This window comes from Chiloscyllium plagiosum, unplaced genomic scaffold, assembly GCF_037043375.1.
Source record: "Chiloscyllium plagiosum isolate Xiang-an unplaced genomic scaffold, Cpla_swu_hap1 HiC_scaffold_31, whole genome shotgun sequence".
NCBI classification, from domain to species: domain Eukaryota; kingdom Metazoa; phylum Chordata; class Chondrichthyes; order Orectolobiformes; family Hemiscylliidae; genus Chiloscyllium; species Chiloscyllium plagiosum.
Genome location: NW_028270169.1, coordinates 40732847 through 40757901, shown reverse-complemented (window position 1 = coordinate 40757901; position 25055 = coordinate 40732847). Strand labels below are relative to the sequence as shown.

Sequence of the window (25055 nt, the reverse complement as noted above, 5' to 3'; positions counted from 1 at the left end):
CTCCCCTTTTACCTCATATGTAACAGTTGTATTGCTCTGTGCAGCTGCTAATCTAATCGGCTTACCACATCTGTCTGTGGCCTGTTGTTAGCATGCAACCCCCCCTTGATAGCTGAGTCTTATGACTTTTGCTGATGCAACACTGGGTCTTATCACTTCTGCACACTGAGTCTTTATGACTTCTGAGTATGTGACTTCTGCAGAAGCAAGATGCGGCTACTTGTAGCTGTTTGTGCAAGCATATCTAGCTTAACATACCATGATTCAGTCTTGTGATATTTGCAGAAACAACAACATTTTTCAAGCGCCTCTCACACCCCCTTTTTTTTAATTGTTGTTTTCTGCATTTCCCTCATATGTCGCCCCCAAATTTGCAAGCGTCATCCCCGAGACTTGGTCCATCTTGGCCTCAAGGTCACTCATCCCCTCATTGTTCAAGAGGTAGAGTTCCTCTGCCTGATTACCTTTTAGGGGCATCTGTTTTGCCAAGGCTGTCTCAATCAGCCATTGGGTTAGTCCCTGTGTACAAGGTATGATACAACAGCCAATTGCTACCAGTACCCCTGCTACCACTATCAGGGAGGTGGGGATGGAGACTACCACTCCCTTCCATTTCCCAAACCCTGAATCCAGCCATCCCGTGAGTGATGTTTATTCCTGAATTCTCAGCCAGTTCTTCCGCCAAGGTGGTCAATCCTCGCAAGGCACGAGTGATTGACCTGTCAGGTGCTGTATTATTTGGAATAAAAGTACAACAGCTCCCTCCTAACATCATGCATACACCCCCTTTTTCAGCTAAGATCATATCTAAGGCTATTCTGTTTTCCCAGGCCATTCTACTGGTTGCATCAAGCTGTTCTGTTATGCCTTTGACAGCATCCCTAGTGTAATTGATGAATCTTTGCTGATTATAGAAAATATAGTTTATCCAGTCCACATTTTTGTTGACCGTTACCCACCAGAATAGAGCCGATTCAAAACCTGCTGCAATCTGGTTGCGAGCCTTGTACTCGTCCAGCACCCCTCTAGGAACTCTTATAGAGTCTAGATAAATCCTATCATCAAAAGTAGTGTCTAATAATGATCTTTTACTCCTCCCCCTTTTTGTTGCTACCTTCTCCTTTTCAAATGCCAAGGTGAATTGGATTGCCAGTTATACAATTGCACAAATCCCTCTCCAATCCGAAGGTAGCGTGGGTCTCAATATTTTGCCTCCAGAGTACCACCACAGATCCGCTCGGGGAACCTTCAGTGCTGAGTAGTTCTCTCCCTTGTCCGTTTCGGTGACATTCTCAATTTCTATGCATAATTTCAGTTCCCCCAAGTCTCTGGACTAATTTGTACCTTGTCTACGTACACACGATTTCTGACTGCGGCTGAAAACGTAGGGGGGGCTTTTAAGTGTTTCTTCTCCAAGGGAGGGAACATTAGAGATAGGGTGGTACAGTTCCTATCATTCCATGCAGTCTTATCCTGGTACAGGGCTATCATACATTTCATGCTCTTCCTGTCTCGCTTCTACCCGAGCGGACAGGGAACCACCTGGGCCACTGGCCTACCGGAGGCACATGCATAGCAATTGCTCTTATTCAGACTTTTTACAGTATACTTTACCCATTCAACCCAGGCATTTGCATCCCCATGTCCAGTTTCTATTTCGATGGTCTGTTTCAAGTCCTTCACCTCTATAATTTTTACCACCTTAGGGTCATCGAGAGGGATGAAAGGTTGTTTGTTATTATCCAGTTTTTCTGCCTGTATTCCCTTTCCTGCACTAATTTGGAAACAACAGCCTGAGAAATCCTTCCCATTTGTTTTCATTTCTATCCCAAATGTTTCATTTAATTGTACCTGATAGGTTCCCCCCAGAATCGCTTTGTGCCATGTAGTTTTCTTTATCGTTAAAAAGTGTAACCCAATATACTTATCGGGACAATCGAGAACTGGTTGGAAAGGGGCCCAGTGTACTGTGACAAGACCAGTATACCAAGTACCAACCCCAAGGCCATCCCCGTAGGACTTTAGATGTATCTCTGAGTAGCTATACTGCCTCTGATTTTCTACATTTCCACAATGAACTAGGCTGCAGGCATCGGTATCTATTACTTGCGGATTATCAGACTTGGGGACCGTTAATAACAAGTATGAAGACGATGTTTGACAAAATCCCAATACTAAGAGAGCTAATATCATAACCCTAAGCATCCCCAGCATTCTACAATAGTATTGAAGCACCGAGAGATTTTACATGCAATCTACAAAACCATCCAGCGCTCACGTTGCCACAGTATAATCAATCACTTAAAGTCTTTTTAGCCTGGGTTTCAGTGGTTCTTGCGTTTATTCAGCTGTCCAGACTTCTTTCTCAATCAGGGATTCCACTGGTCCCTTAATCCTGGTGTATTGAGTCCAGCCTTTTTCCGCCGTTCTTATTGCCGTTTCGGTAGTCAAAAGAGCCTGGTACGGTCCCTCCCAATCCGGTTGCAATTTAGTTTCTGTGCATGACTTAATTAGGACCCAATCTCCCGGCCAGATGGGATGTTCGGTGAATTCAAGGGGCAGTGTCTGTGCCAATAAATCCTATTTCTTGAGGAAAGGCAAAGAGGAGGATAAGCCCAATATATACTTCTTTAAGGACAAATCTTTAGTTTCTGGGATTGGTAGTTCCTCTTTTGTTCTCAAGTATGGCAGACCAAACAATATCTCATAGAGGAGACAGCCCCAAATCTTTCCTTGGGGCCATCCGCATTCGCAAGAGGGCTGTAGGTAACACTTAGTCCAAGGAAGTCTGGCTTCTATTATTAATTTAGATAACTACCTTTTGAGTGCCTGGTTCATTCTCTCAACCTTTCCTGATGAGGGTGGAACTCCCAGGAGATTCCTAACCCCTTCATCGTTCCATGGAGTACATTGGAAGTAAAGTGAGTTCCCTGATCCGAATCTATACACTCCAATATCCCGTATCTGGGAACTATGTGTTCAAGTATTATCTTGGACACCCCACTTGCGGTGGCAGTGGCCAGAGGATACGCCTCCACCCATCCAGATAAATGATCTACTATTACCAACATATATCTCAGTCTTCCCACTCTGGGTAATTTGGTATAATCTACCTGGATGCTCTGGAATGGTCTTAGTCCAGGTTCTCTCCCTCCTGGGACTTGTTTCCTTAGCACCTTCTTGTTTACCTGCATGTTATACATCCCTCACATATCTGTTTGGCTATTGTATATATCCCTTTGCATCCATATTTCCTTGAGACTAAATCACACATTGCTTGCACTCCCCAATGACTCCCCTGATGTAGGACAACTATAATCTCTCGCATCATTATTTTATTCAACATCTCCCTCCCATTGGGTAACATCCAGCGCTCTACCACTGTCTTTGCGGCCCCTAAGTCTTTTAGTTCCTCTTCCTCCTTTGCAGTAAACAACGGGGTACCCTGAAGATCCGGAATTACAGATATTAGGGAGTGTATCGCTGGTCCTTGTGGATTCAGGGCCACTTCTTTAGCTACCTCATTGGCCAGTCTATTTCCTCTTACTTCCAGATCATTCCCCTTCTGACGTCCATTTATATGAACTATTGCAATTTCCCTCGGGAGTAACAGTGATTCTAGTACTCGTTCTATCAATTCCTCGTGTGCCAGTTCTTTTCCTTGACTATTTATTAGTCCTCTTTCTTGCCAACTTTTTCTGAAGGTGAGCACCACTCCAAATGCATATTTGGAGTCTGTGTACACCATTCCCTCCTTGTTTTCTAAGGCTCTGCGAGCTCTTTCTAGGGCATAGAGTTCACAAGTTTGGGCTGACCAGCCCGTTAGGCAGTCTCCCGGCCTTGATAATGCTTCCCTCCATCCCATCTATTACAGCATATCCATTATGTCTCTTGCCCTCAATCATCCTGGAGGACCCGTCGATAAACAACCGAGTTCTGGCATAGAGCGGGATGTCCCTTAGGTCTATCTGCACTTTCGTCTAATATTCAATACTATCAAGGCAGTCGCGTTCTGGATTACCAGGGGCCTCACCCTCTCCCCGCCACAGGAATGTGGCCAGACTTAAGCAACTGTCTGTGACTAACACGAGGTCATCCTTCTCTATTAAAATTGCTTCATATTTCAGGATCCTTGAGTCTGTGAGCCGTCATCCTGCTTTCTGATTTAATATGGTCCATACCTGGTGTGGAGTACTGACTTTTAGGGCTCCCCCAAAGGTAGTGTTTCCGACTTTATTCTACCAATAAGGCTGTTGCTGCCACTGCCTGCACACACTCTGGTCACCCCCTTGAGTAGGCAACCGGTTGTTTCATTCCCCCCCTCCCCCCCCCCCCCCCCCCATCGCTGGGTTAGGACCCCTGGAGCCACTCCCCTATCCACTGTGGCAAACAAGTGGAAGGGCTTGTCCAAGGTGGGTAATGCAAGGACAGGGGCATGGATCAGGCTCTTCTTTAGTTCTTCAACCAATTCCCTCTCTTCATCTGTCCAATTCAATAATTTAGATTCTTCCTCCAATAGTTTCAGATATAATTTCTTTGTTTTCTGTGTATATGAGTCTATCTATAATCTACAGTACCCTGTTAACCCCAAGAATTTTGGTGACTCCCTTTTGGTCTTGGGTAGTGGCATTTCCACGATTCCCTTTATTCTTTCTGGGCTTATTTTTTGTTTTCCTTTACTGATTAGATGCCCCAAATACTTAACTTCCTTTTCTACATACTGTAATTTCTTCTTGGAGACCCTCAATCCTTGTTGTCCCAGAAAGTTTAGTAATTTGCTTGTGGCCTCTACTGCTTTGTCTCTCCTCTTGCCTGTTACCAGAAGATCATCTACATATTATAACAGAGTAGTCCCTTTGGGACAACTGAATTCCTCCAAGACTTGTTCCAACACCTGACCAGAGATTCGGGGATTCAGTGAATCCTTGTGGGAGTACTGTCCACCTGTACTGTTGTTTTCATCCTGTCTTTGGATCCTCCCACTCAAAGGCAAACATATTCCTACTTCCTTCTGCCAGTGGACATGCCCAGAAGGCATCTTTTAGATCCACTACACTGAACCATTTATGGTCATGGGGAATCTTACTCAATAGTGTATAGGGGTTAGGGACTACAGGGTGACGGATTTGTACTATTTGGTTCAACGCCCTCAGGTCTTGTACCAGATGGTAAGTGCTGTCCGATTTCTGTACTGGAAGACTAGGGGTATTGTAAGGGGACATGTAGGCCTCCAATAATCCATCCTCAATCAAGCCCTCAATTACCAGCTGCAATCCCCTGCGTTCCTCTGTTGAAATTGGATACTGTCTTTCGCATACTACGTCTCCCTCCCTCTTTAAACTGATCTCTAAAGGAGGTATTTGTAATCTGCCGCGATTCCCTTTCCGAGCCCATACCGTGGGTTCTATTTCTCTCTCCTCTTCCTCAATCAGGATGGCCATTTGTATCACTAATCTCTGGTCCCATACTCCAATTTCCAGCCCCAAGAGTATGATTAACTCCCTCCCCAATAAATTACTTCCAATATCAGGGATATATAACAGTTCACCTTCGACTATCTCTTCTCCACTTTCAATCATCATAGGTTCAAAAACTGGGACTGTATATCCCTCCCCTTTTACCCCAGAGACAGATAATATTCACTTCGAAATTCCCACTCCCCTGGGCTTGAAATTAAGAGATGACCTCGCTACCCCCCGTATCGACTAAGAAAACTACATCCTCTTTATAAGGTCCACCTTTAAGTTTATCAAGGGTTCCCAGTGGGTCCCCGGGGGCAGGAACCCCTGACACCCCTATTCTTCATCAAAGTTCATAAGCGGTATCGCTCTCTCTTCCCTTTTCAGATCCGGACACTCCCGCTTAAAGTGACCTGTCTTTCCACAGTAGTAACATCCCGCCTGTGGGGATTTCCACCTTAATCCCTGTCCCTGTCGACTGGACCCCCTAACTGTCCTCCTCATTCTCTTCCCCTACCTCTATTTTCAACATGCTCCAGCCACCTCTCCGGTTGCTTACTCTCGGTTCCACTCTTAACTACCTCATCAACCATGGCTACCATCATTTTTGCCTTATGTTTTTGCTTCTCATCCTATCTTCTCACAAACACTTTCTGAGCTTCCCGCAACAACTCATCTAGGGGCTTTTCGCTCCACCCCTCTATCTTTTGAATCGTTTTCTGGATGTCTGGCCATGATTTTGTTACAAAATGTACCCTCAGTAGCCCTTCTGCTACTGACCCTTCCAGATCTATTCCAGAATACATTCTCATAGAATCTCTTAACCTTTGGAGAAAGGCCGAGGGGGTCTCATCCCTTCCCTGGCACACTTCAAACGCCTTTGTCAAATTTTATGACTTCGGTGCCGCTTCTCTGATTCCTTTTAATATTAAATCTTTGAGCTCTTTCATGTCCTCTCAATGATCTTCATTTTGATTATCCCACCCGGGGTCCCTAAAGGGAAACTTTGCTTCACCTTCTCCAGCCTGCCCGTCCCCGACTGGATGCTCCCTGTCCCAGATCTTAATCGCGGCTCCTCTAATGAGCTCTCTTTCCTCTCCAGTAAATAAAATGTTTAATATAGACATTAGTTCCGCCCACGTGTATAAACTGGGACCCAGAAATTGGTCGATTTGTTCAGACAATCCCACCAGGTCTTCTATGAGGACCTTCATTTCCTTCTTAAAGGTCCGTACCTCCCCGCTCGTTAGGGGTGCACTTACAAACCTGATTTCCTTATCCCCTATTGGGACTTCACGGAAGGGATACATAATGGAACTTCTTTGTCCAACTTTTCCTTCTGCCTTTCCCTTTGTTTGCGGGTAATCATCCCTGTCATTCTAGTTTCCCCCGGCCCCGGCCCTGGTCCTGACTTTGACTCTGGCTCTGGCCCTGTCCCTGCTGCCAATTCCCCTGTCCCTGCTCCTCCTGACTCTTCTTCTGCATTATTTGCAGGTTCGTTATATGGGGGCGTCAGATTATCTAATAATTCCCACAGAGGCAGCGCCGTGGGAGAGTCTTTCTTCTCTGTTTTAACTAAATGATTATTTGTTCCTGAACCCCTCTTCCAACATGAAGCATAATCTGATTCGTCCTGACTAAGGGGCTGTTTGCTGTTGACATACAAGTTCAAATATTGACAAACCCAGTCCTCGTCTGACCTGTACTTTGGCCAGAAGACGGCGGGACAAAGAATGGGCTCCTTAGTCCATGCAAAACAACAATATTTAATCATCTTCTTCTTATCCTTTTCCCTTGTACAAGTATTATGTTTCCAATTCCTCAACATCCTCCCCAATGGACCTTCTGGTGGAATGTTGCCAGGGACCCCGCCTCTATTTCCATTTCCTTTTCTCCCAGAGGCTCCTTCTTTATTCCCAGTACTACCCATGTTAAGCTCTTTCGTTAGTCCCTTATTAACTACTAGAACTCAATCCCAGCCACCGAGGTAGTAATTAAAAGTCAATTTTCTTACCTTGGTCCGTGCATGGAGTTGCCTGGCTTGACGTCTCCCTGTGCCTACCGTTCAAGTATTACCACTTAACTCTTTCCTGGTTCAGAATGACTCCCTGAGGATTCTGGTCAGTCTGCTGGGAGGGACATCCACCATCGAGGCACATCTTCCCAGCCGTCGATGGTGCCTACTCAGCTGGTGATGACAGGATCCCGGACATGAGCCCCCAATTGTGAGAAACGAAGCTCACTGCCAAAAAATTTTAGTCCGAGTCAAATTCAGAAGCAGTCTTTATTCATACGTTCTTGCAAGCCCGGGTGACCACAAAGTAGGCACACTTCTGAATAATATTATTGCACATTTATAGTTTTCTATGAGCCTCCCTGTACCTCCCCTTTTACCTCATATGTAACAGTTGTATTGCTCTGTGCAGCTAATCTAATCAGCTTACCACATCTGTCTGTGGCCTGTTGTTAGCATGCAACCCCCCTTGATAGCTGAGTCTTATTACTTTTGCTGATGCAACACTGGGCCTTATCACTTCTTCACACTGAGTCTTTATGATTTCTGAGTACGTGACTTGTGGCTGTTTGTACAAGCATATCTCGCTTAACATACACCCCCCCTCATGATTCAGCCTTGTGATTTTTGCAGAAACAACAACATTTTCAAGCGCCTCTCACACACCCCCAAGTGGGACTATATGTTCTTTCAAGCCTGGCAGTTAGATACACCATTGTTCTGCCATTTTCACATTCCGATTACTTAATCTGCTCTATCAACATCCTTTTTTTCCTACACTCCACCCCCTCCCAACAGTAACATGAATGCTGCACCGTGCGCACTTCATTTCAGCTCTGATCAAGAGTCATCTGGACTCAAACCATTAGCTTGCTCTCTCTCTCTCCACAGATGCTGCCTGACCCGCTGTGATCTCCAGCATTTGTTGTTTTCAGTGCAGACTCCAGCATCTGCAATAATTTTCCCCTTCATTCTAGGATCTGACTGACTAATAGTAATATTAGTTGGGATGATAGTACTATGAACAAATAAGAGAAAACAGATCTTTTCTGAGAATTTGCCCTAGTCAACATAGTCTGTAAGTCTTTTTTAGGATGATCCTGTCTTGAAAGTCTCCTGCCTTACAGCCATCTCACCCAGTTGAGACCTATCTAATATGACCCATGACTGCTTGTCACCTTCCTTAATAGGCAAACAGTTTATAACTTGGAGAACTATAATAGATTTCATGCATGTTGTATATAGCTCACACTGACTTTTAATTGCCTTTATTATGACAGCTTTGGAGAGGTAAATTACTCACTGTAGAATTTCCACTCTGTTTTTGTTGCCACAGTATTTAAATGACTGGTGCAGTTCAGTTTTTGGTCAATGGTTACACGTAAGAATGCCAGCAACATTCCATCATTGCCCCTGTCCTGTCATTCAGGTAAAACTCCTGAAAAGTTAGCTGCAATAAACTTGACGCTGTATCACTATGGTCAAAAAGTATAAGAACAGGGCAGTTGTGATGATCTTATACAAGACACAAGGTTGACCTCAGCTGAAGTAGGAATACAGTTCTAGACACCACACGATAGATAGGAAATGAATGGAAAGGGTACAGAGTTGTTTATGCTCCTAGGGATGAGATATTTCAGTTATGAGGAAAGTTTGGAGAAGTTGGGACTATTTTCTACATCACAGCGGCAAGAGTTCTTCAAATGGAAATAGTGAAAGTGCAGAGCCTATATATTCTCATAAGGTGAAAAAAGGAAAGCTTTTAGGAGACCCTGAAGACTCAGAATGCCAGAAGCCCAGTAGGTATGTAGAAAGTGCAGCGGGTTACATTAAAAATGTATTAGGAAAGTGAAGAAGGGACATGATAAAACACTGGTCGAAAAATAAGGGAATATCATAATTATATTAGGGGCAAGGTAATAATCTTTGAAGCCATCAGGGACCAAAGTAGGAAACTGTGTGGAACCAGAAGACATGAGTGAGATTTAAATGCATTTGTATTAACTATAGAAAAGGATGATGAAGTAAAATTAATAAAACTCATTTAGAAATAAGTCAATCAAATTTATTAAATCAGAAGTCTTTGAGAGGGGCAACATGATTCTGACTGTAACCGTGGGACTTGACCACATCATCTCTCCCAGAACAACAGGTACAGCAGTTTTTATACTCTGGATGACATGTACAAAAAAGCCTGCGAAAGACTGTTTTTTGTGCATGCAGAGATTGTTGTTTCCGGGAACAGCGCACCACGCTGTTGTGATCTACGAGCATTTCTTCTTTAGTTAGTCTCTATTTTCAGTCCCCCTTGTGGTCCGAGACATGCGGGAGCATGACGACCAGACCACCTACATCCAGTAATCATTAGTGGGGCCAGAAAGGGGGTGACTCCCAGCCGACTCAACGTGGAGGCTAGCTGTCAAAACTTTACAACATGAGTTAAGGACAGCCATAACAACGCAACAAGCGATGACAATAACAATGAACATGATGAAGGCATGCAAAAGGTACGAGCCCCAAGATCCAACTTGTAGCCATCCTAGCCACCCTGGGGGATTATAATCATGAAACTGTTTCCCATCCTGCTGGATCTTATCAGCCTCCAAACAGTTGTGATCCGCTAGGTTAGTTATATTGTCCGAAGCGTCCGGAATGTATGTGCAGCACTCAGGGCCAATAACAGCACAGGTGCTACCTTGTGCTGCTAGCAAATAGTCAAGGACCAAACGGTTCTGCAACGCAACAGTACAGGTGGCAGTACCCTCAGCCGACACCTCAGAGATGGTCGTGCTAACAACTGCAAAGCCATCGGCAGTCTCATTAGCCAGCCTTTCCAAGGTCGAGGCCGTGTTGATCAGTTCCCCAGCAGCCTTAGCAATTCCATAGGCAGGGAAGGTGATCATAAAGAATCAGTCAGTCTCAGTGATGGACCATTTGGATCGAAGTAGGTGTATGTTGGGAAGAAGGCGGAAGGAACTGCAATGGCAAACAAAAGGGATCACATAGGCAAGGTAGCAAGATCCAGACCAATTTGAAGGGAGCCAAGAGTAGGCCTTGGAACCATAGACAAAATAAGTACCATTGTAAGTCTTCAGATAATCAGTCTGAATTCCAGTCCAAATGGTTTTGAACATTTTACCTGTAGTCATGTTGACAACCTCAAGGCTTAGAATACTTCCAGAAAGAAATGATTGGCGGCCAGGCGGAGTAAGGAGCAGGGAATGGGAACATTCGCAGGTTCCGGCATTCCACCCTGACATGCAATTACATTGAAAACAAATAGTTCCGGTGGGTGTTCCTTCACCTGTGGTGTCTGTGAGGGACAGAGCCGAGGGTGTATGCGGAAGATGGTAGTGAGGCTGGAACCATCCTTTATAGTTTTACATGTTATAATGTGCAGTCTCCTGGGTGATCTTTTCATTGACAGCATAAATGATCCCGTCAGGGTCTTGCATGAATGACTCGTGAGATTCTCTGTCAGACGACTCCCACCCACCCCCCCACCCCCGCAACAAACCTGCCAAATGGGTTATTGTGAGGATTGGTCCTGGTCCAACCACCATACCGCAATTTCTAATTTATTAAACGGAATGGGTCTCAGGGGAATCCCCCCTCCCCGATTAGAGTGTGCGGGGATTTGAGTACATTTAAAGATGTTATATTGATGCACATGCATATAGGACATGTATAGGTAAATATTAACATGTAACCTGTGTCTACTCTGGTGAACAGTGCCTTGGTCGTCACAATTCCTTTGGTGCTCCCCCCCAGTGGCTACTCGGCAAAGGGCAAAGGCAAAAATCAACAGAAACATCCGGGAGCTCACCAAACGGAGTTATAAATGGTTCCAAAGGCTATACCACCCGCGCGCAACAGCCCACACTCTTGGTTCGTTTGCAACAACTGTGCACACACAAACAACATCAGCAGGCCTCAAGAGGAGTCAATCTGAAAAGAAAGCAGAGGGTGAGGATCATCAACCAGTGTCTGTATATTTCTTCAGATGTGACAATGTTTCCAGACCCCCTTCCCACGTATGTCAATACAGGCGACATGTCACCGCTAATGATATCCTCATCTGGACCATTCCACTTAGGGGGTGAAGCCAGGTTTAATGGGTAGAGTGTCAATCATAACCTTACTACCCATAAATGGGACCTCCAGAAAATCCTCTAATTGCCTCTGTTCATCCCACCCCTCCTGTTTATCCCTTACTGCTTTCCGCATCTCCTTCAGCTGGGCACTCAGTTCGAGCACATAGCGACGTATTCTATCGTGGAGAGGGTCAACATTGGAACCCCCCCCATGATGATGGATTTGGGCAGTTGCATTTTCCTACCTATCACCGACTCATAAGGGGTTAAACCAGTCAACCGCCTTGTGGTGGACCGGAATCGCATGAGTAAAGCAGGCAGGACTTCAGTTCAGCATTAATCAGAGTCCTGCATGGCCTTAGCAAGGGAGGTTTTAAGAGCTCTGTTCATTCACTCCACCATGCCAGACCTTTGTGGATGCTAAGGGATGTGAAATTTCGGTTTATGCCCATATATGGTGTCATATGGTTTTTACAACTCTTCCTATAAAATGGGTCGCCTGGTTGGAGTCAATCTGGGATGGCAACCCCCACCTGGGAATCACCTCCTCAGCTAAAACCCTTGTAACAGTGTTGGCAGAGCAATTCTGGGCAGGTTAGGCCTCAACCCACCAGGTGAATTAGCCAATAATCACAAGGCAATACGTCTTCCCACGGGATTGGGGAAGAGGTCCTGTAAAATCTATCTATACATGCTCCCAGGACCTTTGAGCAATGCTGGTGCTCCATTCTAATTTTAATGGGCCTGCCTTGGTTGTGCTGGGCACACGTCACACAGCAGTGACAGAATCAAACTATATCTCTGCCTATGCCCTTCCATCACCCTTTCTTTCCAATGCTGGTCATCATAGCATCACGCCCCACATGGGAAACACCAGGATGTAATTGCATAAAAGTGTGTTGGATGCACGCGGGGGCCAGGACCTTGTCATTCAATCTCCAGACATCTTTCTCATCTGGCATGACCCCTGTGCCTTCCACCTGGCACATTCACCCTCAGGGGTATCAATGTGCAGTTGAGTAATGCTTATGGTGGGGCCATCCTCAGCAAAGGTGGCAGACAAAGGATAGATGTCTTCTGTCTCTAGGGTCGATTGAGCAGCTTTGTCAGCAGCCTGGGGGTTCCCCTTAAAATTGTGCCACTTGGGATTCTGTTTACCTGGTTCTCTCAGTGGGCCTTGTACTTCAACACTGCAGCCTCCAATGGAAGCTCGCTGGCCTCCAGTAAGGCCTTTATTATCTGCCCATACTTGACAGGGGTGTCCCCTGTGGTGACAAAACCCTGTCTTCACCAAACAGTTATGTAATTGTGGAAAATCGCAAATGCATATCTACTATCAGTGTAAATGTTAACCCTCTTCCCTGTTGCCTCCATGAAGTCCTGGGTGAGGGCTACTAACTCAGCCACCTAGACTGACAGGCCTCCCTCTATTCTCCCCGCTCAACAACCCGTAGGTCCGCGTTCACTACTGCCCATCCCGTTCATGTCAAACTATCTATATATTTCCATTAGCCATCCACAAACAGGGTCTCATCTTGTGCCTTCATGGGTACATCCTTTATTCTACTTTCCTCTACTTTATCATCCACATTCCCACATACACGTGGCTCACCATCACGTAACATCCCTTCCACAGGGTTTTCCTGGGTATCTTGTACAATGGTAATGGATTTGGTTGGTGGCAAAAGAACAGCCTCCTATTTTGCCCTTTTCATGTTAAAAACCATGTGTAATTTTCCCTTATTTAACATTTCTACAAGCATCTGTTTGGTATGCAAGACTATATTCCCTGTCATCACAATAGACTCACTGACCCTCACAGCCCATGCGGCACAGTTTAAAACATCTATACATCTGGGCAAGCCGTTCACTACGGGACCCTCAGCAGTCAAGTAGTACCCCACAGGTCGCTGTTTATCGCCATACTGCCAAGTAAAAACCTCCTTCTTCGTTGCAGTAAATGTGGAAGTCTTTACTAGCTTCTGGTAATCCCAGTCCTGGTGCTGACATTAACTCTTCTTTCAGTTTTGTATAGGAGTTGTCTTGCTCTGGTCCCCAGTCAATTGGGTCCGTTGCAGGTTTACCCCCTTTTACCAATTGTTGTATGGGCTTGACAACTTTGGCAAACTTGGGGATAAACTTCCTGCAGTAATTAAACAAGCCCAAGACCTTTCTCACACAATGGACTATCACAGGCCATGGCATCTGTTGTCTAGCTGACTTCCTGAAGAAGGACTTATGCCCGAAACGTCGATTCTCCTGCTCCTTTGATGCTGCCTGACCTGCTGCGCTTTTCCAGCAACACATTTTTCAGTTCCTGTCTGCAGGCATTTCTGTTGTGCCTTGGGAAGTTAAATGCTTCAAGTAAAGCACTCTAGTTTTCCCAAATTGAGCTTTCTTCAGGCTGGCTTTTAACCCTCTTCCCTCCAAGTGCTTCAGGACTAAATATAGCCCTTCCTGATGTTTTGGCTAGGATTCAGAAGCCAGGAGGATGTCATCGACATATTGGAGTATCATACTGCCATGGGACAGGTTGATGTCCCAGAGTACCTCAATCATTACACAGTGAAAGATGGCTAGACCGTTATGGAATCCATGGGAAGTCTGGTCCAAGTATACTGTTTATCCCTGACGGTAAATGCAAGCTTATCTCGGAGGTCATGATGGAGGGTGATTGACCAAAATCCATTCGCAATATCCAATATAATAAAGACTTTGTGGAACAGGGAGAGCCCATTTAAGATGTGGATGGGCTGGCGACTATAGGGTGTGATTTAGGAGTGACCCTGTTTAGGGCTGTATAATCAATTGTGAGACAGTAACTGCTGTCATGTGGGGGAATTAGTAGTGCTCATATTGTCTTGGCGAATTCCCCTCTCCACTAATCCTTTCACAGTTTCCATAACTGCTGGTCTGGCTTCAGGTTTTATTGGGTATTGGCGGTACGGCTTGTGTTCCCGACCCTCCGCGACTATGGGGTCAATTTTAATCAAGCCTGTATCTAATTTAGTCTCTACCCATACCCCCTGGGACAGAGGTGCAAATGACACCAAAGCCATTATCCTCTAGCTGCCAATCGTATCCCATAGAGGAGGCGACTTGGACAGTGCTCAAGTTGCTTGCATAAGTCCCCATTTTTTCCTTTCTCCCATTGGGACGGGAGACACATTGACGCATTAATTCACCTTTCCTACTGTCTATAAGGGTTTTGTACTCCTTCATTAAATCATTTCCTATAATAGTTCCTTTTTATTTTTACACTCATAAGATTGCATTAATATATACAGGTTATTGATTTCTACCAGAGTAGTCTCACTCAAGTACGCAGAGTTTGTTATCCATTAATCCCCTTCACATAAATCATTTTGTTAGTTGTGGGCAGGGGTAGGTCAGTAATAGATATGAAGGCTCCTGTGTCCACTAGCATCTCACACAATCTGGCCCCTACCAGTGCAGACACGTAAATCCTTCCCTCCTTATCACCCGTGCCCACAGGGGCTGCTGGACATCAGTCAAATGTATTTTCGGTGTTTATTGGTTTGCTGTGTTTTTCCCAACAAGCGTCTGGAGAGTGGCCCCTTTGCCACAGTACTGACAGACACAAGTGGGCTTCCCGTTGTTCTGTTTCATCTCCCTACAATCCCAGACAAAGTAGCCCATCTTGCCACAATTGTGACACATGAGCCTGGATTTTGTCTTTGAGATGGCGGCTGGGTTTTCCTACTTTACACGCACAGGGGTTTTCCTCCTGTGTTCTCCTTAACACCTGTTGCCCATTCTACCAGGGCGTCATAATCTTGGAGAATGACGACCCCCATTTTTTGGACTGCCTGGTGTACGGGCGACAGTCCCTCCTTGAAAGCCTGAATGAACGCCCGGTAGGAGCAGTCTGGGGAATCCCTGAGCATCCTTGGTTAATCCTAAAGAGTCATTTCCCATATATGAAGGTGCCTTCCCCCTTCTGGTGTTTGGTGTTTGTTATTTTTGCCCAATTGGCGGGCGGTTTCCTCAATTTCAACCTTAAATCTGCAGAAGGGCTCCTGCTGATCCTCTGTATCTGCTTTAATAAGGGTACCCTGGGTCCACCTGCCTCTCCTATAATCTTGATTTCATTGCTGTGCACCATCAGCTATGTCAGACCCGTCAGACACCACTCGTCCTGAGGGCATGCAGCCTGGACCAGTTGGTGGATATCCCTTAACTGTAGTTGGTGGCCCACTCAGGTGGTATCTAATTCAGCCTAACTTTTGCGTTATTACTGCAGGGCTGTAAGCTACCTAGGGAAGCTAAGACCTGTTGCAATTCACCTGGTATAAACAGCTTATATTTTGCATTCACGTTAGCTCCTTCCCCACTGCGAATTACCGGGACCGAGTTAATTTCCTCGGGAGGGTAGTCCAACGGTTCAGTCCAGGCTCTCCCGGGCATTATAAAGTGGTTATGATCCCCACTGACTATCCTCCAGGAACTGATTTTTCTTTTCCAGTTCCCTTAGTCAGGAATGAAGCATTTGTTTTCCCTCGGTCCATTTCTTTGTGGATTCCAAAGTCTGACCTATGAGGCTATCCAATTGATGAACCAAAAGGACACCTATTTTCTTGATCTTATCTTTCATTTCACCCATGAGCCAATTTCGCTGTTGATCTAGGGTCTGGGACATATTCCACCCACTCTTTCTCATCTGTCGAATGAGAGAATGTCTGTCTATCATATATTGGCAAATGAGAGATCGCGGGAGTCCCCATTGATCTCCCTGTCCTACCATAACACTGATAGATTTATACACACGGATCTTCTGTTGGTCAACTGCATTTACCAACCAGCTACGACTGCTGCGTGTTTTCTCACCTGCCACATCTCACCCGGAATCAATCTTCTCAGAGGCCGGTGACACCTGTTTTAGGGAGTGATCATTTCTCTATATCCTGCTTATTTAATCTAGGCCTTTATCCTAGGCAGGAACAATTACACTGGCATCTGAATATGACTCAACTCAGAGGTCACACAACGGACACTCTCATTCACTCTTACTAAGTCAACAGCTTCTGTAGTTTGAGCAACTTTTGTCCGATATCCTGCACCGACACTGGGAGGTGGCCACCCTATCCGGGACCATGAAAAGGACCCTGCTCGCAGCGCTAATTTGTTGTAGTAAAATTAATAAAACTCAAATTTAGAAGCAAGTCAATCAAATTTAGAAGCAAGTCAATCAAATTTATTAAATCAAATGTTTTTGGGAGGGGCAGATTGATTTTGACCCTAACCGCAGGACTTGACCACGCCGTCTCTCACAGAACAACAGGTACAGCAGTTTTTATAGTCTGGATGACGTGTACAAACAAAAGCCAGCAAAAGATGGTTTCTTGTGTTATGTACGCAGAGATTACTGTTTCCGGGAATGACGTACCACGCCATTGTGTTCTGTGCATGCGCACGCAGAGAGGACTGTATCTGGGAACAGCGTACCATGACAATGTGTTCTGCAAGTATTTCTTCTTTAGTTATTTCTTCTTTAGTTAGTTTCTATTTTCAATGATGTATCTATAAAAATTTGGGACAAATACTGCAACATACTTGAACAAATTACAATTGAGAGGGAAGAGGTTTTAGCAGGCTTAAAATTGGATAATTTCCCAGGCCCACATAAGGTAGATCCCAAGCTGTTGTGAGAGGTGAGGGAAGAACTTGCAGGTACCCTGGCATTAATTTTCAAAGGAGAGTTGCCCGAGGTCTGGAGGATAGCTATTATTGTACCATTATACAATGTGACCTGTAGTAATTGAGTCCCCCACTCTTGGAAAAATCTTCTTGCTATCCACTTTGTCTATACCTGTCATGATTTTGTAGACCTCAATCAGGTCCCCCGTCAACCTCCATCTTTCTAATGAAAATAATCCTAATCTACTCAACTTGGGCTGGGTGCTGGCAGGTGGGACTAGATTGGGTTGGGATATCTGGTCGGCATGGACAAGTTGAACCGAAGGGTCTGTTTCCGTGCTGTACATCTCTATGACTCTCCATAGCTAGCACTCTCCATACCAGGCAACATCCTGGCGAACCTCCACTGCACCCTCTCCAAAGCATCCACATCCTTCTGGTAATGTATCGAGCAGAACTGTACGCAGAAATGTGGCCGAACGAAAGTCCTATACGATTGTCACATAATGTGCCAATCTTGTACACTACCCCCTCCAATGAAGGAAAACTTGCCATATGCTTCTTGACCACTCTATCGACCTGCGTTGCCATCCTCAGGGTACAAAGAATGTAAACACCCAGGTCTATAAGTACATCAATTTTCCCGAGGGCTGTTCCATTTACTGTATAGTTCACTCTCGAATTGGATCTTCCAAAATGCATCACCTCACATTTGCCCAGATTGAACTCCATCTGCCATTTCTCCACCCAACTCTCCAATCTATCTATATTTTGCTGCATTCTCTGACAGTCCCCTTCACTATCTGCTACTCCACCAATCTTAGTGTCATCTGCAAAATTGCTAATCAGACCAGCTATACCTTCCTCCAGATCATTTATGCATATCACAAACAACAGTGATCCCAGCATGGATCCCTGTGGAACAACACTAGTCACAGTTCTCCACTTTGACATACACCCTTCCACTACTACTGTCTGTCTCCTGTTGCCCAGCCAGTTCTCTATCCATCTAGCTAGTACACCGTGGACTTCATGCAACTTCACTTTCTCTATCAGCCTACCATAGAGAACTCTATCAAATGCCTTACTGAAGTCCATGTATATGACATCAATCAACTTTGTCACTTCCTCAAAGAATTCTATTAAGTTGGTAAGACATGACCTTCCCTGCACAAAACCATACTGCCTATCACTGATAAGCCAATTTTCTTCAAAATGTAAATAGATCCTATCCCTCAGTATCTTCTCCAGTAGTTTCCCTAACACTAACTCACCAGTCTATAGTTACCTGGATCATCCTTGCCACTCTTCTTAAACCAGGAGACAACATTAGCAACTCTTTAGTCCTCCGGGACATCATTCGTGTTCAAGGATGCTTCAAAGATATCTGTTAAGGCCTCTATCTATTTCCTTTCTTGCTTCCCTCAGTAACCTAGGATGGATTCCATCTGGATCTGGGGACTTGTCCATTTTAATGTCTTTTAGAATACCCAGCACTACCTCCTTCCTTAATGCTGACTTGACCTAGAGTAATCAAACATCTATGCCTAACCTCAACATCCGTCATGTTCCTCTCCTCGGTGAATACCAATGCAAAGTACTCATTAAAAATCTAACCCATTTTCTCTAACTCCACGCATAACCTCTTCCTTTGTCCTTGAGTGAGCCAACCTTTTCTCTAGTTACTCTCTTGCTCCTTATATACGAATAAAAGACTTTGGATTTTTGTTAACCCTGTTTGCTACAGATATTTCATGACTCCTTTTAGCCCTCTTAATGCCTCGTTTCAGATTGGTCCTACATTCCCGATATTCTTCCAAAGCTTCATCTGTTTTCAGTCGCCTAGACCTTATGTAGGCTTCCTTTTACCTCTTAGCTAATCTTACAATTTCACCTGTCATCCATGGTTTCCTAATCTTGCCATTTCTCTCCCTCATTTTCACGGGGACATGTGTGTCCTGCACTCTAATGAACCTGTCTTTAAAAGCCTCCCACATATCAAATGTGGATTTACTTCCAAACAGCTGCTCCCAATTCACATTCCCCAGCTCCTGCCAAATTTTACTATAGTTGGCCTTCCCCCAATTTAGCACTTTTCCTTTAGAACCACTCTCGTCTTTGTCCACAAGTATTGTAAAACTTACAGAATTGTGATCACTATTCCCAAAGAAACTTCAATCACCTGGCCGGGCTCATTCTCCAACACCAGGTCCAGTATGGCCCCTTCCTGAGTTGGACTATTTGTATACTTCTCTATAAAACCCTCCTGGATGCTCCTTATAAACTCTGCTCCATTGAAACTTCTAGCACTAAGTGAATCCCAATCAATGTTGGGAAAATTAAAATCTCCCATCACTACCACCGTGTTGCTCCTACATCTTTCCATAATCTGTTTCCATACTTGTAACTATCTCACGCTCCAACATTTTTACCATATCCTTCCTATTTCTGAGCTCTGCCCATATTGCCTTACTGCTCAAGTCCTCCATATTGCTCTCCTTCAGTACAGCTGTGACATCCCCTCTGAACAGTAATGCAACTCCTCCACCCCTTTTACCTCCCTCTCTATCCCCCTAAAGCATCTATATCCTGGGACATTTAGTTGCCAATCTTGCCCTTCCCTCAACCAAGTCTCAGTAATAGCAATAACATCATACACCCAGGTACTAATCCAAGCCCTACGTCCATATGCCTTACTTACTACACCTCTCGCACTAAAACAAATGCACCTCAGACCACCTGTCCCTCTGCGTTCATCATCTGCTCCCTGCCTACTCTTCCCCTCAGTCACGCTGACTTAATTACCTAGTTCTTTACAGGCTTTAGTTACTACCTCCTTACTGTCCACTAACCTCCTCATTTGGTTCCCATCCCTCTGCCACATTAGTTTAAACCGTCCCCAACAGTGTTAGCAAAAGCACCCCCTAGGACATTGGTTCCAGGTGTAGACCGTCCACTTTGTAATAGAATTTGTGGTAAAACTTTAGAAAATATACAGGAATAGAGGGATTTTGGTGTGTATGCCCACAGATCCTTGAATGGAACAACAAGGTAGATAAGATGGTGAGGAAGACAATTGGAATATTTGATTTTACTCGTTGAAAGATTGAATACAAATGAGGTTATGATAGAACCGGATAAGGTGTTAGTTTGGCCACAGCCGGAGTACTGTGTGCAGTTCAGTTCACTGCTCTATAGGAAGTATTTTATTGCAATAAAGAGGATGCAGAAGAGATTCATAAGGCTATTGCCCAAGCTGGACTGATTCACCTCTGAAGAGAGTCTAAATAAGCTAGAGTTATTTTCCTTAGAGCAGAGAAGGCGGAGGGGGAACCTGTCTGAGGTCTACAACATTCAGGATCATAGATACAGTAGTGAGGAAGGAAAGCTTCCCCTTAATAGAGAGGATACCAACCAGGGACCACAGATTTTAGGCAAGGGCAGGATATTTCAAGAGGATTTGAGGAAAAATTGTTTCATTCAGTGAGTGGTTGGTATTTTGAACTTGCTACTTGAGTGTTAGAATCAATTATCAAGGAAGCAATATCAGGACATTTGCAAAATCAAAACGCTATCCATCAGAGTCAGCATGGTTTTTTGAAGGGCAAATCATGTTTGACTAATTTGCTAGAGTTTTTTGAAGATGTAACAAGCAAAGTGGATAATGGGGATGCTGTAGATGTAATTTATCTGGACATCCGGAAGGTGCTGCACAAAAGGTTAATTCACAAGGTTGGATCATATGGGATTGGGGTAATTTATTAGCCTGGATAGATGATTGGCTGATGGACAGAAGACAGAGTGTCGGGAAAAATGCTTTTTTTTCTGGATGGCATGATGTAACTAGTGGGGTGCCACAGGGTCCGGTCATTGGACCCCAGCTATTTACAATCAACATTAACAACTTGGATACAGGGATATAAGGTTCTATAGCCAAATTTGCGGATGACACAAAAGAGGCGGGATGGTAAATTGCAATGAAGAAATAAGAAAGTTACAACTGGATATCGATAGGTCAGGAGAATAGGCCAAAATGTGACAGATGGAGTTTCATGTGGATAAGTGTGAGGTCATCCATTTGGGTCTAAAAAAATGGGAAGGTGACCTTTATCTTAATGGCGAGAGACTTCAGGGTGTTCCCGTGCAGCGGGATCTAGATGTACTTGTTCATGAGTCACAGAAAATTAATATGCAGGTACAACAGATAATAAAGGAATCAAATGGAATAGAATATAAAGGTAAGGAAGTATTGTTGCAACTACACAAGGTATTAGTGAGACCATACATGGAGTATTGTGCACAATTTTGGTCCCCTTATTTGAGGAAAGATGTAATGGCATTGGAGGCAGTTCAAAGGAGTACCACTAGATTGATCCCAGAGATGAGGGGTTTGTTATCTGAAAAGAGTTTGAATAGTTTAGGCCAATACTCTCTGGAATTCAGAAGAATGATGGGAGACCAAATTGAGGTATTCATGATGATAAAAATTGCGGATAAAATAGACATGGATCAGATTGTTCCTCTTGTGGAGTACTCTAGGATGTGAGGTCATAGTCTTTGAATAAGGGGTAGCAAATTTAAAACAGAGTTGAGGAGAAACTACTTCTGAATCTGTGGAATTGACTACCCCAAAGTGTGATGGATGCTGGGACAATGAGTAAATTTAAGAAGGTGTTAGGCAGATTTTTAATTGGTAATGGGTTGGAAGGATATGGAGAGAAATCAGGAAAATGGGGGTGAGGAGCATATCAGCCATAATTGAATGGTGGAGCAGACCCGATGGGCCAAATGGTGCAATTCTGCTCCTATATTGTATGAACTTATGAATGTGTGATGAAGGTGGGATCCATCATAACATTGAAGAAATATTTAAATGAACACTTGAAGAGCCATAATATACGAGGCTATGGACCAAGTAATGGAAAATGGTACTAAAGTAGATAAATTTTGATGGCCAGCATAGGCACAATGCGTTGAAGGGGTTAAAGGGCCTCTTTCATTGCTGCTCAACTCTATGACTGAATGTTTTCTTTGAAGAGAAGAAGGCTAAGAGGAGATTTGAAAGAAGTTTTCAAAATAATGAGGAGTCTGGACAGAGTAGATAGAGAGATATGCTGCTTTTAAACAGATCGAAAACTAGAGAACACAGATGTAAAGTTTCCCACAAAAAGCACAAGTGCAAGGTGAGTAGAAACATTTTCAAACAGCGAGTAGTCAAGAGTCTGGAATACTCCACCTGGATGTATGGTGGGGCAGATTCATTGAAGCATTCGAGAAGACATTGGATGAATATTTACATCAAAACAACATGCAGAATTATGGGGATTGGCATCAAGTTAAAATGCTGAGAGACCCAGTGCAAGCACCATAGGCTAAATGACCCTCTGTACTGTAACAATTCTTTGATTTTGTGAACTATAATTTTGTTCAAATATATGTACCCAGAGATTCAAAGATTCATTATCCATGTTTAGCATAAACATCTCTGTACTGACATTTTAAATTTTGAACTGTGTGGTATATTTCCCATTGTCATGCATGCATAATGTGTGCTTTTTCAGCATCTGTTGTGGGTTTTTTTTTGGTCACAAGATGTCACTGTTGCACTATACTAGATCATAATGAAAAAATAGAAAACTTTACAAATGCTAAGTAGATCAATTGCTTATGTTGAAAATCACAGTTCAACATTTTAGACACTCTTCCTTCAGAGCTCAGTTCTTTGTCATCTAAAATGGTGAATGAAAATCAGACTCAACTATTCCAAATCTCTCTGTTAGCCCCCCATCACCTTTTTCTGTAAACTTGAACTTACCTAAATCTCTGGTGTATATTTCCGAACCTGAAATCAGATTAGTTCACTCACTGATTTACTTCAGTCCCAGTCATTCAATTCATCAAATTTTAAGTTCAGATCTCCTCATAACTCTTACCTTCTCCCACTCTCTAACCTGCTCCAGTCCTACACTGGTCCAAGAGCTTAATTTTCATCAAATTCTGGTTCCCTACCATCCCATTTGGGCTGAGCAGTTTAAAAATGGAATCCCAGAGAGATATTGACCTCATTTCTATCTCTTGATCATTCCACTTAAACTCTCAGATTGCTTATTGAGATCTGGTACCAAAGGAACAGAAATTTCCTCCAGCCAAATATAGGGAAGACCAAAATTGTTGCCTTTCATCCATGCCACAAACTTAATTCTTGCCACTATTCCTCTCCCAGGGCTTGAGGACTAAATCAGCCTGTTCACAACCTTGGTGTATTTGATCATAATTGATCTTGGTGATATTTTAACATGAGATTATTTTCCTACCACACATCCATAATATCACTCAGATGGTCAGTTTCCACCTTGAAGGCACTACGTGACTCAATCTTTGTTTTAGCTTGTCTGCTGCTGAAACCCTAAATCAATCTTTTGTCATGAATATTGAGATTATATAAACCCCAAAACCTAACCCTAATCACTTTCTCCCTTTCATGTCAAATTATTTTCACCAACCCTAGCTGTAAACTTGTGTATTTTTCTTGTTTCTATCCTGTCCACTTCATCTTCCCCCTATGAACCCATCATGTCCAGGAGAGAGACCTCTTGTTCTAGTTCCACTAAACCGCACTTGATGTTAGCTGACATCATGAATGATTCTCTTTCCTCAAGTACTGTCTCCTTCTACTTTGAATCTTTATACTATCTTCTTTATAACATTTCTCAATGTCATGCCCACAGATCAATGCCTTGGATCTCCAAAGGACATACCTAACTTATACATTTTCAAAAGAGGGCTGATAAGGCAAATGTTTTGCAGATATAAATATAGCGGCTATATGGAGAGAAACCTTGGTATGTCATGCATGCACAAGACAAAGAATTTTCAAAAGTAAAATGCACTACAATCCAAACTGTAATCCCCTGTGAATACCTTAATTTATGAACATGATGGTAAAAAAAAAGACAGTAACCTGAGTGAGAGATTAATTTGTGTTTTCCCAAGAATACAAAGGGGCAGGGGTTAAAAGCAATCCACAAACCAGTCAGTGGTTAGTGGCCGGACATTCTTTATGTGGTCTACTGTTTTGTGAACATCTCAACTTTGAGAACCGCATGAAATGCCTCTACAATACAGGTAAAGAAAGAGAAAGACAGTCACTCACTCTGAGTCCTCCGAGCCACTGTGGGATGTAATCAAGGCAAAAAGATTTCAGTCTTCAATGCAGTGAATTTTGGAATTGACTATTCAATGCTCTAATGTCAACACTACTGGTTACAACCATTGTAGTGACTCCAATGTACTTCCATTTACTCATCCTGAATGACCCAGAAACTGGATATCTTTCAATTTGCATCATTTTTGGATTCATTTCTCATTTCTAATCAGTGTGTCTGTGAGTTGTGTTCTTAATTCTTAGCATGTTTTGTAATTAATAATCTTATTCTTTGTTAACTGAAAAGAACCCAATTAAATTAGCTCCTTTTAAAACATAATTTGGTCTGGGAGCAAGGTATTCATAAATGAACAGCTTTGTTAATTGTGCAACCAATTGAAAGAGAGAGTAAGTAAAGAAGGGGAGGCAGTTCGACCCTCCTGCCTCAAATGTTTAACAGTTTAAAGTAATCTATCTGGAAATGTAAGAACTTGGGAAATCTCACCTGGTAGTAAGACCAGACCTTCACTCCTCTGCCCTTTCAAACTACTGTCACATCTTCAACACCACTTTCTTATAGAAAGTCCTGAAATATGTTATTATCTCCAAAGTCCATTCCTATATTTCCCAGGTGATATGTCCGGATCTCTTCAGTTGGATTTTTGCACTGCTGCAGTTCTGAAGCA

General features: G+C 43.7%; 1 long non-coding RNA gene across 1 annotated transcript in view; it reads right to left on the bottom strand.

Moving 5' to 3' along the window:
• Positions 1–9560: 9560 nt before the first annotated feature.
• LOC122564108 (uncharacterized) overlaps positions 9561–25055 on the bottom strand; it is a 36534-nt gene continuing 21039 nt past the window's right edge. The window contains exons 2-3 of the long non-coding RNA XR_015752246.1: positions 11300–11421; positions 9561–10449 (exon numbers count right to left, since the gene is read on the bottom strand). This is a non-coding gene — a long non-coding RNA (uncharacterized LOC122564108). The remainder of the gene's footprint in view (positions 10450–11299; positions 11422–25055) is intronic.